The 16,542-nt window shown below is 48.3% G+C and overlaps 1 protein-coding gene across 5 annotated transcripts in view; it reads right to left on the bottom strand.

Moving 5' to 3' along the window:
- LOC138647878 (E-selectin-like) overlaps window positions 1-16,542 on the bottom strand; it is a 472,485-nt gene that overhangs the window by 287,114 nt on the left and 168,829 nt on the right. The window lies entirely within an intron of this gene.

A 16,542-nucleotide genomic window follows, 5' to 3' on the forward strand; every position in this document is an offset into this window, starting at 1 on the left:
TCCTGGCGCTCGGATTGCTGTACGATGAGCCTAATTCTGTGGATCAGGCAGAAAAAAATTTGCTGGCTCTTTGTCAGGGTCAGGATGAGATAGAGTTATATTGTCAGAAATTTAGAAAGTGGTCCGTGCTCACTCAATGGAATGAATCTGCGCTGGCAGCTATGTTCAGAAAGGGTCTCTCTGAAGCCCTTAAGGATGTCATGGTGGGATTTCCTATGCCTGCTGGTTTAAATGAGTCTATGTCTTTGGCCATTCAGATTGGTCGACGCTTGCGTGAGCGTAAATCTGTGCACCATTTGGCGGTATCACCTGAGCTTAAACCTGAGCCTATGCAGTGCGATAGGACTTTGACCAGAGTTGAACGGCAAGAACACAGACGTCTGAATGGGCTGTGTTTCTACTGTGGTGATTCCACTCATGCTATCTCTGATTGTCCTAAGCGCACTAAGCGGTTCGCTAGGTCTGCCACCATTGGTACAGTACAGTCAAAATTTCTTCTGTCCGTTACCTTGATCTGCTCTTTGTCATCGTATTCTGTCATGGCATTTGTGGATTCAGGCGCTGCCCTGAATTTGATGGACTTGGAGTATGCTAAGCATTGTGGGTTTTTCTTGGAGCCTTTGCAGTGTCCTATTCCATTGAGAGGAATTGATGCTACGCCTTTGGCCAAGAATAAGCCTCAGTACTGGACCAAGCTGACCATGTGCATGGCTCCTGCACATCAGGAGGTTATTCGCTTTCTGGTGTTGCATAATCTGCATGATGTGGTCGTGTTGGGGTTGCCATGGCTACAAGTCCATAATCCAGTATTAGATTGGAAATCCATGTCGGTGTGCAGCTGGGGTTGTCAGGGGGTACATGGTGATGTTCCATTTCTGTCAATTTCGTCATCCACCCCTTCTGAGGTTCCAGAGTTCTTGTCTGATTACCGGGATGTATTTGATGAGCCCAAGTCCGATGCCCTACCTCCGCATAGGGATTGTGATTGTGCTATCAATTTGATTCCTGGTAGTAAGTTCCCAAAAGGCTGATTGTTTAATTTATCTGTGCCTGAGCACGCCGCTATGCACAGTTATGTGAAGGAGTCCCTGGAGAAGGGGCATATTCGCCCGTCATCGTCGCCATTAGGAGCAGGGTTCTTTTTTGTAGCCAAGAAGGATGGTTCGCTAAGACCTTGTATAGATTACTGCCTTCTAAATAAGATCACGGTTAAATTTCAGTACCGCTTGCCGTTGTTATCTGATTTGTTTGCTCGGATTAAGGGGGCTAGTTGGTTCACCAAGATAGATCTTCGTGGTGCGTATAATCTTGTGCGAATTAAGCGAGGCGATGAATGGAAAACTGCATTTAATACGCCCGAGGGTCATTTTGAGTATCTAGTAATGCCATTCGGACTTGCCAATGCTCCATCAGTGTTTCAGTCCTTTATGCATGACATCTTCCGAGAGTACCTGGATAAATTCCTGATTGTGTACTTGGATGACATTTTGATCTTCTCGGATGATTGGGAGTCTCATGTGAAGCAGGTCAGAACGGTTTTTCAGGTCCTGCGTGCTAATTCTTTGTTTGTGAAGGGATCAAAGTGTCTCTTTGGTGTGCAGAAGGTTTCATTTTGGGGGTTCATCTTTTCCCCTTCTACTATCGAGATGGATCCTGTTAAGGTCCAAGCCATCCATGATTGGACTCAGCCGACATCTCTGAAAAGTCTGCAAAAGTTCCTGGGCTTTGCTAATTTTTATCGTCGCTTCATCTGCAATTTTTCTAGTATTGCTAAACCATTGACCGATTTGACCAAGAAGGATGCTGATGTGGTCAATTGGTCTTCTGCTGCTGTGGAAGCTTTTCAAGAGTTGAAGCGTCGTTTTTCTTCTGCCCCTGTGTTGTGTCAACCAGATGTTTCGCTTCCGTTCCAGGTCGAGGTTGATGCTTCTGAGATTGGAGCAGGGGCTGTTTTGTCGCAGAGAGGTTCTGATTGCTCAGTGATGAAACCGTGCGCCTTCTTTCCAGGAAGTTTTCGCCTGCTGAGCGAAATTATGATGTGGGCAACCGAGAGTTGCTGGCCATGAAGTGGGCATTCGAGGAGTGGCGTCATTGGCTTGAAGGAGCTAAGCATCGCGTGGTGGTCTTGACTGATCATAAGAACTTGACTTATCTCGAGTCCGCCAAGCGGTTGAATCCTAGACAAGCTCGTTGGTCATTGTTTTTTGCCCGTTTTGACTTTGTGATCTCATACCTTCCGGGCTCTGAAATTGTGAAGGCGGATGCTCTGTCTAGGAGTTTTGTGCCCGACTCTCCGGGTGTATCTGAGCCAGCGGGTATCCTCAAAGAGGGAGTAATTGTGTCTGCCATCTCCCCTGATTTGCGGCGAGTGCTGCAAAAATTTCAGGCTAATAAACCTGATCGTTGTCCAGCGGAGAAACTGTTTGTCCCTGATAGGTGGACGAATAAAGTTATCTCTGAGGTTCATTGTTCGGTCTTGGCTGGTCATCCTGGAATCTTTGGTACCAGAGAGTTAGTGGCTAGATCCTTTTGGTGGCCATCTATGTCGCGGGATGTGCGTACTTTTGTGCAGTCCTGTGGGATTTGTGCTCGGGCTAAGCCCTGCTGTTCTCGTGCCAGTGGGTTGCTTTTGCCCTTGCCAGTCCCGAAGAGGCCTTGGACACATATCTCTATGGATTTTATTTCAGATCTTCCCGTTTCTCAAAAGATGTCAGTCATTTGGGTGGTCTGTGATCGCTTTTCTAAGATGGTCCATTTGGTACCCTTGTCTAAATTGCCTTCCTCCTCTGATTTGGTGCCATTGTTCTTCCAGCATGTGGTTCGTTTACATGGCATTCCAGAGAATATCGTTTCTGACAGAGGTTCCCAGTTTGTTTCGAGGTTTTGGCGAGCCTTTTGTGGTAGGATGGGCATTGACTTGTCTTTTTCCTCGGCTTTCCATCCTCAGACTAATGGCCAGACCGAACGAACCAATCAGACCTTGGAAACATATCTGAGATGTTTTGTTTCTGCTGATCAGGATGACTGGGTGTCCTTTTTGCCTTTGGCTGAGTTCGCCCTTAATAATCGGGCTAGCTCGGCTGCCTTGGTTTCGCCATTTTTCTGCAACTCTGGGTTCCATCCTCGTTTCTCGTCAGGACAGGTTGAATCTTCGGACTGTCCTGGTGTGGATACTGTGGTGGACAGGTTGCAGCAGATTTGGACTCAGGTAGTGGACAATTTGACCTTTTCCCAGGAGAAGGCTCAATGTTTTGCTAATCGCAAACGCTGTGTGGGTCCCCGACTTCGTGTTGGGGATCTGGTTTGGTTATCTTCTCGTCATATTCCTATGAAGGTTTCCTCTCCTAAGTTTAAACCTCGTTTCATTGGTCCGTATAGGATTTCTGAGGTTCTTAATCCTGTGTCTTTTCGTCTGACCCTTCCAGATTCTTTTTCCATACATAACGTATTCCATAGGTCATTGTTGCGGAGATACGTGGCACCTATGGTTCCTTCTGTTGACCCTCCTGCCCCGGTTTTGGTGGAGGGGGAGTTGGAGTATATTGTGGAGAAGATTTTGGATTCTCGTGTTTCAAGACGGAAACTCCAGTATCTGGTTAAGTGGAAGGGTTATGCTCAGGAAGATAATTCCTGGGTCTTCGCCTCTGATGTCCATGCTCCCGATCTTGTTCGTGCCTTTCATCTGGCTCATCCTGGTCGGCCTGGGGGCTCTGGTGAGGGTTCGGTGACCCCTCCTCAAGGGGGGGGATACTGTTGTGAATTCTGTGGCAGAGCTCCTTCCTGTGGTCACAAGTGGTACTTCGGCTGATTCTCTCTGTAAGCTTCCGTTGGTGGAGGGAAGTGGTACTGCGGCTTCTGAGTTTCCTCCCTCAGGTGATGTGGTGAGGTCGTTAGGTGCTGCTCTACTTAACTCCACCTAGTGCTTTGATCCTGGCTTCCTGTCAATGTTGCAGTATTGGACTTGTTTTCCTCCTGGATCGTTCCTGTGGCCTGCTGCTCTGCATAGCTAAGTTTTACTTTGCTATTTTGTTTGCTTTTCTTCTGTCCAGCTTATCTATTTGTTTGCTGGAAGTTCTGGGACGCAGAGGGTGTACCTCCGTGCCATTAGTTCGGTACGGAGGGTCTTTTTGCCCCTTTGCGTGGTTTTTAGGGTTTTGTGTTGACCGCAAAGTTACCTTTCCTATCCTCGCTCTGTTCAGAAAGTCGGGCCTCACTTTGCTAAATCTATTTCATCTCTACGTTTGTCTTTTCATCTTACTCACAGTCATTATATGTGGGGGGCTGCCTTTTCCTTTGGGGTATTTCTCTGAGGCAAGGTAGGCTTTTTTTCTATCTTCAGGCTAGCTAGTTTCTCAGGCTGTGCCGAGTTGCATAGGTAGCGTTAGGCGCAATCCACGGCTGCCTCTAGTGTTGTTGGATAGGATTAGTGATTGCGGTCAACAGAGTTCCCACGTCTCAGAGCTCGTTCTATGTTTTTGGATTATTGCCAGATCACTGTATGTGCTCTGACCTCTATGTTCACTGTGGTACTGAGTTGCCTAATCATAACAGATACCTTAGGTACCAGGGTCACAGTCTCTGTACTGGTACCGTGGGTACCAGGGGGTCACAGTCTTTGCACGGGCCAATGTCTCTACACGGATCTCAAAGCAGCCCTCTCCAGTCACAGCAGAGTCCGCTTTCATGTACTCACAAGATGCAGTCTTTCTGGGCAATCTCCCTGTATTTGTCCTCTGACCGGGAGCTCTCTCTCTCAGAGCACAGCTGCGCCCTGCTCTGACCGCTGCTCACGCTGCTCTGCTCCTTGTGCGCGCACCTTTCCCGCTCTCTGCCCGGCTTCCTTCCTGTCCCAGTCTCTAAGTCTACCTTCTGGGGTACCTGTAGCACAGCTCAATGGTTCCAGTCATAGAGCCGAGAAGGTAACCGCCCCCGGACTCTTCTTGTGCTTTACCTCCTTACAAACGCACGGTGGGGTACTGAGCAGTGTGGTTCAGCACTATGGCACATGGTCTGTAATGTTACCAATTTTGGCTAAACTCCTTATTCCTTTTATAAGGCTGCTTCTGTGAGTAGTGGATGATATGCTATATGCGGCATATTAACAATATCTTAACAGCATTTGCTTATCATTGCATTGTATGTTAGTGACCTAGTGGCAGACTCTTCAGCAGCACCTTTTTCTTTTGGCGAGATTCTGTATGTCATTGCCACCCTTATCTCGATCACCTCTCAGAGTTATGCTATGTAGTAGTTTGTTTGAACTTTACTGTACACACACATGTGGGGTATCCTTTTTAGTTACCATGTCACAGTCCCTGAAACATAGGTATCACTCTCACTCTCATCCCTCACGGTCATCTCTGGCATAGCATACCTTTTTACACTTAAAGATCAGCTTCCAAATATTATTTTCTGCTGCTGGCACTTCCTTTTCTTGGCTGCATAATCCTTTGCTTTTCTGGCAGATGCACTTTTTACTAGAGATGAGCGGTGTTTGAGTCGAACTGTTCGCCAATTTCAAATTCGAGCTGTTTTGGGGGGTGTTCGAATCGTTCGACGAACTCGAACAATTTGCTTAAAATTCGGCTGTTCGAGTTTCTGTTCGATAACTGTTCATTCACCAAAAGCCTAACATGATTTTCACATTAAAACTGTTTATCATTGTTAATAAACTGTTTCAGTGTATAGTGGGCGGGGGGGGGGGGGGGGGGGGGACAGGGTATAGATCTGTGCTGAAACAACGCTGATCTCCATTTTTTTTTCTTTCCCGCATTTACAGTGGGGCGGTGCAGTCTCTCAGCCTATCAGCAGTGCACACACACAGCAATGTGCATGTGATGCACACAAGCAAGGGCATGTGTCATTGGCTGTGTATGTCACATGTCCTTGCCCTATAAGAACCAGCCATTTGCCCCGTCGCCACCATTTGCTCATTGCTGCAGCTTAGAGTTAGACGGCACCGCTGCTGCTGTGGGCGCTATACAGTCTAAGAGTGTTTTTTGGAGCGAATTTCAGAGAGATAGGTTTAGGGAGTCAGGAGGAGTCGGGACTAGTTGTAATATCAGCCCTTTTCAGGGTAGGTTACAGCAGTTCATAGCACTGTTTGCCAGGAAGGTCTGTGCCAGTGCTGTGCAAGTGTTTGTCACAGCATTTGGTGTAATCTAGCTCAGCCAATCCTTTTGGGCTAGTAGCATTGTCTGATAGTCATCTGAGTAGCCCGCCTGTGAAGCTAGCTACACTGCCTCAATTATCAACTATCTCAATTTTTACTGCATCTAACCCAGTTAATAGTTTTGTGCCTAGGAGCAGTGTCTGCACGTCAGCAGAGTAGCCCGCCTGTGAAACTAACTATACCGCCTGTGTATCTCAATTTTTACTGCATCTAATCCAGTTAATAGTTTTGGGCCTAGGAGCAGTGTCTGCACGTCAGCAGAGTAGCCCGCCTGTGAAACTAACTATACCGCCTGTGTATCTCAATTTTTACTGCATCTAATCCAGTTAATAGTTTTGGGCCTAGGAGCAGTGTCTGCACGTCAGCAGAGTAGCCCGCCTGTGAAACTAATTATACCGCCTGTGTATCTAAATTTTTACTGCATCTAATCCAGTTAATAGTTTTGGGCCTAGGAGCAGTGTCTGCACGTCAGCAGAGTAGCCCGCCTGTGAAACTAACTATACCGCCTGTGTATCTCAATTTTTACTGCATCTAATCCAGTTAATAGTTTTGGGCCTAGTACCACAGTTTGGCCACTCAGTTCTGCTCGGTTTTCATCCATCGGTTGTTGTGCCAACAACTACAGATACAGAGTTGCCAATTAGTTAAGCACTAAAATGAGTGGCAAAAGGCCTGCTGCTGCTGGAAAGGGGAATAGGCGTGTTGGAAAGTGAAAAAAGGTTGTGTCCATGGGGTAGGTGGTAAAGCAACAGTAACATCTGCAGAAGAAAGACCATCTTCCAGCCAAAGTAAGATGTCTACTTCTTTTCATGGACAATCTGATATGATCCCTTTCTTACGACCATCGCTACAAGCATCACCAAAAATTCCAGATGAGGCACAAAAACAGCAGGTGCTTGAACGGATATCAAGTGCTCGTTTAAGTGGGCTCTCCTCCATGTCTACTTCAACATCCCAACTACTCCAGTCCTCAGAGTTTTTACCCCAATCGCAAATGCTTCCTCACAGCTCCCAAGTTTCCAGCTGCCCGTCTGAGCATGGGGTAACACACATGGTTGAGTCTGTAGAGCTGTTTACGCATACTATAGCCTGGGAATCAGAGGTCTGCTCCAGAGCTTCTGTGAATACAGACGAGGAAATGATCTGCACTGATGCCCAGAATCTTTGTGAGTCGGATCCAGGCCGAGATGAAGAAGGTTCTGAGCATAATGTATACCCTCGTTCCCAAACTGTAACTCCTGTTGGTGGAGACAATGAGGAAGATGATGATGAGACTGAGATACCTGATTGGAACAAAAACTTGAAATTTCGGTCAGGGCAGGAAAAGGTTGGCTCTGAGGACGACGGGTGTGAGATGATGATGAGGTTGTAGACCCCACTTACTGTCAACCCCCAGTCCTCCAGTCCATGAGGTCAGCAGAGGAGGTGGAGGAGGATGCTAGTGATGAGTCTGATGACGAGGTAACGTTGCGCCTTCCTGGACAGAGACAGAGTACTGGAAGCACGTCAACAACTGCATCCTCAACCCCAACTGTGCCTCAGACCAGAAGTCGTGGTGGCTCTTCAGGTCGCATGGGCTCTAAGCCTTGCATAGCCTGGGCATTTTTTCACATTGCAAAGGATGACCCAACTCATGTTGCCTGTAAGATTTGTCAACAAAATCTCAGTAGAGGACAAAATATGACTAGCTTGAGTACTTCATGCATGAACCGTCACATGGATATGAGGCATAAGTTGCAGTGGGAAGCTCACTGTGCTACAATGCGGCCTAGTGGGCTGGGTCAACCACCGTCTGCCCCAAGTGCATTCGCGTCCTCTTCATCCTCTGTGACTGTGGGGACAGCAGTCGCACATGGTTTTGGACGCAGACCTTACACCTTTTTACCTGCAACAGCCAGCGTGATAGGCAGGTTGTCAGGACATTTGCAAATGGAAACACCTGCTGTTGTTTAGCGCTCTCCAACATCGACACCACATTTTGATCAAGGCAACATAATATCTCTGCCTGCACCTTCCTCACAAACCAGCAGTTTTCCCGGGGACACCTTACTCAACTCTGTCTAAGCACGGCAGCCAGCCCTCAGTCCCTCAGATGTGGACAAGTAAAAGACCATTTCCTCCAAGCCATGAAAAAGTTAAGAGGTTGAATTTCTCCATCTGCAAGCTGTTGGCTACAGAAATGCTGCCTTTCCGCCTGGTGGACACAGAGGATTTTCGAGACCTTATGTCGCAGTGCCCCAGTACCAGATGCCCAGTCGCCACTACTTCTCAAAGAAAGCTGTGCCTGCGCTACACCAGCATGTTGCACACAACATCACCGCTTCCTTGAGAAACTCTGTGTGTGACAGGGTACATTTCACCACAGACACTTGGAGGAGTAGACATGGACAGGGGCGTTACATGTAGGTGACTTGGCACTGGGTAACTACGGCGACATCAGGAGAAGGAGATGCAGTCCAAGTCTTGCCGTCCCCACAAGTTGCTCATTGATCCTCTGTATCTAGAAGTTCCTCCACTGCTTCTGCCTCCTCAACCTCCTCTCGGTCCTCCACCTGCACCCAAAGCCTGTCTGGTAATGCCACCCGCGTTGTAACTGCGCAGAAGGAATCCTGCACACCTCCTCACTACGCTGTCACCGGGGCTCAACGGCATCAGGCAATGTTTACATCGAAATGTCTGGGAAATGTGAGTCACACAGCTGAGGAGTTGTGGTCAGCTCTGGAGACCGAGTTCCATCAATGGTTGTCTCCACTCAACCTGCAGCCAGGGAAGGCTGTGTGCAACAATGCTGCAAACCTGGGTGCGGCCCTTCACCGGGGCAATGTCACACATGTGCCTTGTATGGCTCACGTTTTGAACCTGGTTGTCCAGCAATTTGTATCCCACTATCTTGGACGAGATGGGCTTCTGCAGAGGGCACGGTCGCTGTATGCTCACTTTCGCCGTTTGCATCCCGCAGCTCAACGACTTACATCTCTACAGAAGTCGTTGGGCCTGCCAGTTCACCGGCTGAAATGCGATGTGCCCACATGGTGGAATTCAACGCTGCAAATGTTGCAGCGACTGTGGCAGCACCGATGAGCCCTGGTGCAATACGTTATGATGTATAGCCTGGGCCAACGAGATCAAGAGGTGGGGCAAATCACGCTGCAGGAGTGGTCTCAGATCAGGGACCTATGCGCCCTTCTGCACAGTTTTGAAATAGCAACAAAGATGTTTAGTGCTGATGATGCCATTATCAGCATGACCATTCCGGTGATTTATATGCTGTAGCACACCTTACGCAGTGTTTGGAGTCAGGTGGTGGAACAAGAGGTGGAGGAGGAGGAGGAACAGGAGTAGTCGTATGTGGAAGGGATAATATCTCCAAGGTCAAGAAGGTTGGCAGCATCAAGACGGCTGGCATTGGAGGCTGGGGGAGAGGGATTACCGAGGGTGCATGGTAGCAGCCAAACTGTTGAGGAAGGTGCAGGAGGCGAGGAAGAAGTGGAGCATGAACTGGCGCTGGGCATGGAAGACTCATCAGATGACGGAGACCTTGATCAAATTTCTGTTGTGCGAGGTTGGGGGGAGAGGGCAGACGAAGGAAGCCTGATTCTCACCTCGCCACCACCAAGACAACAAGGACTTGGTCCTCATGGATGCGCAAGACACATGAGTGCCTTCTTGCTGCACTACCTGCAACATGACCCTCGGATTGTCAGAATCCGAAGTAATGCCGACTACCCGGTACAAAAGCAAATTTGGCAAAATAATTCCTGCCATAGAAAGCTATTCACGCATGCAGGAGTATCAGCAGAGACTGAGTCATAATCTAACATCTGCTTTTCCACAAAACACCAGTGGTGTACGTAGTCAATCTCTGAATTCTAACTTGCCAATTGTTAGACTATCGAGTCATCACTCAAACCGTAACAGTAACATCGTATCTGGTGGTAACAGCAATGTTTTCCAATAGTTTCAAGATTTTTTTTAGACCATCCTTTGCAAGGCCACAGGAGACAAGAAGTCTGACACACAGCCAATGGCTAGAGAGGATGGTACAAGAGTATCTCCAAGTTAACATCGATGTCATGACTGTGGAACTGGACCCTTGCTCATTTTGGGCTTCCAATCTTGAAAAATGGCCTGAGCTCGCCACTCACGCCTTGGAGATCTTGTCATGCCCCGCAGCCAGCGTTCTCTCTGAAAGTGTGTTCAGCGCTGCTGGTGGTGTGCTGACAGATAAGCGCACGCGGCTGTCCAGTGACAATGTAGACAGAATAACGTTTATCAAGATGAACAAATTCTGGATCCACAAGGACTTTTCTTCCCCTGTGTCATCTTGGGGAGACTAAAAGCTTGATGATTTTTGAAAATCACCTCACCAACCGTTTTAAAAAAATCTGGCGAAATTGATGCTACTTAAGTGGTGTCTGTGGCTGAATTTTTGGAAAAAATGGAGACTCTTTATTTAGTCCCCTTGCTGAGTTTTACATGACGTTGCCATCGTCCATTCCAGGTGGGTGGGGTCGTCTGCAGAGTTGTTTACTCATACTATGGCCTGGGATTCAGAGGTCTGCTCCAAAGCTTCAGTGTCTGCTAGTCAGCAGAGTAGCCCAGCCACCCACCGCCTGTTTACCTAAGTACTATTTTTAACGGCATCTGGCCCAGGAAATCCTTTTGGGCCTAGTAGAATTTGGTGCTACTCAGCAGCATATTTCACCCATAAAGCAAGCTACACCGCCTGTTTACCTAACTACTATTTTGCAACGGCATCTAGCCCAGGAAATCCTTTTGGGCCTAGTAGAATTTGGTGCTACTCAGCAGCATACCCCACCCATGAAGCAAGCTACACCACCTGTTTACCTAACTACTATTTTGTAACGGCATCTAGCCCAGGAAATCTTTTTGGGCCTAGTAGAATTTGGTGCTACTCAGCAGCGTACCCCACCCATGAAGCAAGCTACACCGCCTGTTTACCTAACTACTATTTTGTAATGGCATCTAGCCCAGGAAATCCTTTTGGGCCTAGTAGAATTTAGTGCTACTCAGCAGCATACCCCACCCATGAAGCAAGCTACACCACCTGCTGATCTAATTACTAATTTTTAACTGCATCTATCCCAGGAAATTGTTTTGTACCTAATAGCATTTTGTGCTACTCAGCAAAGTACCCCACCCATGAAGCAAGCTACACCGCCTGTTTACCTAACTACTATTTTGTAACGGCATCTAGCCCAGGAAATCCTTTTGGGCCTAGTAGAATTTAGTGCTACTCAGCAGCATACCCCACCCATGAAGCAAGCTACACCACCTGCTGATCTAATTACTAATTTTTAACTGCATCTAGCCCAGGAAATTGTTTTGTACCTAATAGCATTTTGTGCTACTCAGCAGAGTACCCCACCCATGAAGCAACCAACACCGCCTGTTGATCTAATTACTAATTTTTAACTGCATCTAGCCCAGGAAATTGTTTTGTACCTAATAGCATTTTGTGCTATTCAGCAGAGTACCCCACCCATGAAGCAAGCTACACCGCCTGTTTACCTAACTACTATTTTGTAACGGCATCTAGCCCAGGAAATTCTTTTGAGACTAGTAGCAATTTCTGCTACTCAGCAGAGTACCGCACCCATGAAGCAAGCTACACTGCCTTTATCCTTTCTCAATCTAACCCCTCGGCTCTGGGGTGTCCACTCTCCCTCCAGCTCTCTCCTTCTCACAGGTGGACTATCGCGTGTTTTCACACTGTGGCGAATCTTTTGAGCCCAAGCATAAGAAGTCGTTGAGGTAATGGATAATATGTGCCGCCTTACAAACGTCCATGACGACACATTCGAGGAAGCAACTAAACACCTCAAATATGGAGCAGGATATGGAGCATCCCATGGGCAAACAGCAATCTATGTAGTATGCTCCTTCACAGAAGCAGCCCAATGGGAGGACACTATTCGGAGGCACAGGTAGTAAAAGGAACGCCCCCTCAATGTCTGTTTTGGCCATTAGGGTGCCCCTTACCAACTTCTTGACCCGCCTGATTGCCTCGTCAAAGGAGGTACAGTACATAGTACTGTACTTGCTTCCGCATCGATGTTGTCGTTTACTGACATGCCCCTTGGGTATGACAAATGGTGGATTAGTCTGGCTTCTGAATGTCTCTGTATATTGCACTGGCTTTTCTATGCTTCCCCTGGATCTGAGTGTCTTGGTGCAGCACATACAATCCTTTTAGTATGCTTTCTCACCTATGAGCTTGTTTCCACGACCTGTTTTCATGTCTCTCATTGTGTGATCCTGGCATCTCTTTGAGTGGTCAGTCTTACCCCTCCCTCACTTTATGACCTTTGCTTAACTCTCTACATCTGGTCTCCCATACCCAACCACCCCCTCATTCACACCTGATTGCCCTTAACTGGGGATATATTCACATGCAGGAGTCTGCTATAGACTCAGTCTGCTGAAAATCATCTTTTAACTTCCATCTTTTAAATTACATCTTTTTAATTATGATTCTGAATTAGACTGAATTGGACTGGAATTGACTGGAAGGTAACAGAACACCAACCACTATAATGTTTTGGTTTCTACTCTCTTTCACCCCCATACTACTTTCCTTCTTACAATCTCCTGCAATCACTCCACCTAGTAAGGAACTAGTCATTTCTTCCTCCATACTCCCCAGCCATCTCACCTTCCCCTCAGAACTGTTCCTCCACATACAATCCTTTTTCTCCAGACACACACGGCCACATCATGTCCTATCCTGCTCCCACCTTCTAATGATCTGTCTGTTACTCCTCATTGCTGGTGACATATCCCCAAATCCCGGCCCTCCCCAATTCATCCCCACACTCGTTTCTAACCCCCTGCCACGATCCTCCGCACGTTTTCCCAACCACGACAACCTCATACCCATTCATCCAGCCCCCACTCCCCCGCTCCCCCTACTTGGAGCACTATGGAACGCACGCTCCATCTGCAACAAACTGCCATTTATCCATGACCTCTTCATCACCAACAAACTCTCCTTCCTCGGCCTCACTGAAACCTGGCTCACCCCCTCTGACTCGGCCTCTCCAGCTGCGCTCTCCTATGGCGGATTCCACCTCTCTCACACCCCTCGCCCCAGCAACAAACGCGGTGGAGGAGTTGGCTTGCTCCTGTCCGACACCTGCTCCTTTACTCCAATCCCGCTACCACCCTCCGCTACTCTTCCCTCGTTTGAGGTGCACTCTGTCCGCATCTATACCCCCTCCAACCTCCAGCTGGCTGTCATCTACCGCCCCCCAGAACTAGCCATCTCCACCTTTCTCGACCACTTCACCACCTGGCTACTTCATTTCCTCTCTGTTGACATCCCCACTATCATCATGGGTGATTTCAATGTCCCCATTGACACTTTCACCTCAGCTACCTCTAAACTTTTATCACTGACTGCCTCCTTTGGCCTCACTCAATGGTCCTCTGAGGCCACTCACAAAGATGGCCACACGCTGGACCTCATCTTCACCCGCCTCTGCTCCCTTACTAACCTCACTAACACACCCCTCCCCCTGTCTGACCACAACCTACTGACATTCTCGTCCCTCTCCTCTCCTAGTGTGCAACCCCCACTCCACAAACTCACTCACCCTCGCCGAAATCTCAAACATCTCAACTTACAATCACTCTCTGAGTCCCTTCTCCCTCTCACAGACATAGCTTCCCTTCATGACACAGATGCTGCTGCCACTTTTTATAACACCACAATAACAACAACACTCGATTCGGCCGCCCCACTCATGCATAGTAAAACTCGTACAATTAACAGGCAGCCCTGGCTGACCAGCCTGACCAAAGAATTGAGACGGGCTTCCAGGATTGCTGAGCGGAGATGGAAGCGATCCCACTCTGCCGACCACTTCACTGCATACAAGCAGTCCCTCGCCAGCTTCAAGTCTGCGCTCACTGCCGCAAAACAAACTTACTTCTCATCCCTCATATCCTCCCTGTCCCACAACCCTAAACAGCTTTTCAACACTTTCAATTCTCTACTCCGTCCCCCCGCACCTCCTCCTTCCCCCCTCATTTCTGCTGATGACTTCGCCTCTTTCTTTAAACAGAAGATCGATACGATCAGAGAAAGCTTTGGCCCACAGCGCCCACTGCCCCTCTTAGCTGCTCAACCCTGCTCCTCCAAAACCAGCTTCTCCACCATGACAGAAGATCAGCTCTCCACCCTCCTGTCAAGATCACACCTCACCACCTGCACGCTTGACCCGCTCCCATCCCACCTCATCCCTAACCTTTCCACGGTCTTCATCCCAACCCTAACGCACCTCTTCAACCTCTCACTCACAACAGGTGTCTTTCCCTCATCCTTCAAGCATGCCAAGATCACACCCATCCTCAAAAAGCCCTCCCTCGACCCATCCTCTGTGTCTAGCTATCGCCCGATATCTCTTCTCCCTTATGCCTCCAAATTGCTGGAGCAACACGTCCATCTTGAACTGTCCTCCCACTTCTCCTCCTGCTCCCTCTTTGATCGGTTACAATCAGGCTTCCGTTCCCATCACTCAACTGAAACTGCCCTAACTAAAGTCACCAATGACCTACTAACTGCCAGGAGCAAGCGACACTACTCTGTCCTCCTTCTCCTGGACTTGTCTTCTGCCTTTGACACTGTAGACCACTCCCTTTTGCTACAAATCCTCTCATCCCTTGGCATCACAGACTTGGCCCTTTCCTGGATCTCGTTATATCTGACAGACCGAACATTCAGTGTCTCCCTCCCCCACACCACCTCCTCACTTCGCCCCTTGTCAGTCGGTGTTCCTCAAGGCTCTGTTCTAGGACCCCTACTCTTCTCCATCTACACTTTCGGCCTGGGACAGCTCATAGAATCCCACGGTATGCAGTACCATCTCTACGCTGACGACACGCAGATCTACCTCTCCGGACCTGACCTCTCCTCCTTGCTTACCAAAATCCCGCACTGTCTGTCTGCCATTTCAGCCTTCTTTTCTGCTCGCTTTCTACAACTGAACATGGACAAAACAGAATTCATCATCTTTCCCCCATCTCACTCTACCCCTCCACCAGACCTATCCATCAATGTCAATGGCTGCTCACTATCCCCAGTCCCACACGCCCGGTGCCTCGGGGTGATCCTCGACTCTGCCCTCTCTTTCAAGCCACATATCCAAGCCCTTGCCTCCTCCTGTCGTCTCAAACTCAAAAATATTTCCCGGATCCGTGCTTTCCTTGACCGCAACACTGCAAAAACGCTAGTGCATGCCCTTATCATCTCCCGCCTCGACTACTGCAACCTCCTACTCTCTGGACTCCCCTCTAGCACTCTGGCACCACTCCAATCCATCCTACACTCTGCTGCCCGACTAATCCACCTGTCCCCCCGCTATTCCCCAGCCTCTCCCCTGTGTCAAGCCCTTCACTGGCTTCCTATCGCCCAGAGACTCCAGTTCAAAACCCTCACACTGACATACAAAGCCATCCACAACCTGTCTCCTCCATACATCTGTGACATGGTCTCCCGGTACCTACCTACACGCGACCTCCGGTCCTCCCAAGACCTCCTTCTCTACTCCCCTCTCATCTCTTCTTCCCATAACCGCATCCAAGACTTCTCCCGTGCTTCCCCCATACTCTGGAACTCTCTACCCCAACACATCAGACTTGCGCCTACCATAGAAACCTTCAAAAAGAACCTGAAGACTCATCTCTTCCGACAAGCCTACAGCCTGCAGTGATCCTCAACCTACTGAACAGCCGCACAGCCAGCTCTTCCCTCTCCTAGTGTATCCTCACCCACCCCCTGCAGACTGTGAGCCCTCGCGGGCAGGGTCCTCCCTCCTTATGTACTCGTGTGCCTTGTTATCTGCTCATGTTTAATGTATTTGTCTATATTTGCCCCGTATTCACATGTAAAGCGCCATGGAATAAATGGCGCTATAAAAATGTATAATAATAATAAATAAAAATGTATTGGGTACATTTTTTGGCACAACTCCCAATGGGGGTACCACTACGTCTTCTAAGGAAAGTGTTCTGAATGGACCCGCCGCCATTCTACCTAAAGAAATTTCTTTTTTATTTATTTTTTCAAGACCTCTGGGTGTTGGTAGAGTGATTTTAGATTTTTACTCCAGCCTTTCTTGATTTTAGAAGGGCATTACGTGACTATATTTGTGTCTACTCCTCCTTTTACTCCTCCACCTCTTTTCTTTTCGCATGACTATATGTAGTTGTGACTTTTCCGTGTGTTTGTTGTATCTTCTGAGCAGTTTGTCAGCTTTTGGACACCTTTTAAGGTGTTTTCTATGTGTTTTCCATGGTATGTATGTGTTTGTGTGTGCCTGCCATTGGTTTCAATAGGGTTCGACGGT

This window comes from Ranitomeya imitator, chromosome 8, assembly GCF_032444005.1.
Source record: "Ranitomeya imitator isolate aRanImi1 chromosome 8, aRanImi1.pri, whole genome shotgun sequence".
In the NCBI taxonomy this organism is placed as follows: Eukaryota; Metazoa; Chordata; class Amphibia; order Anura; family Dendrobatidae; genus Ranitomeya; species Ranitomeya imitator.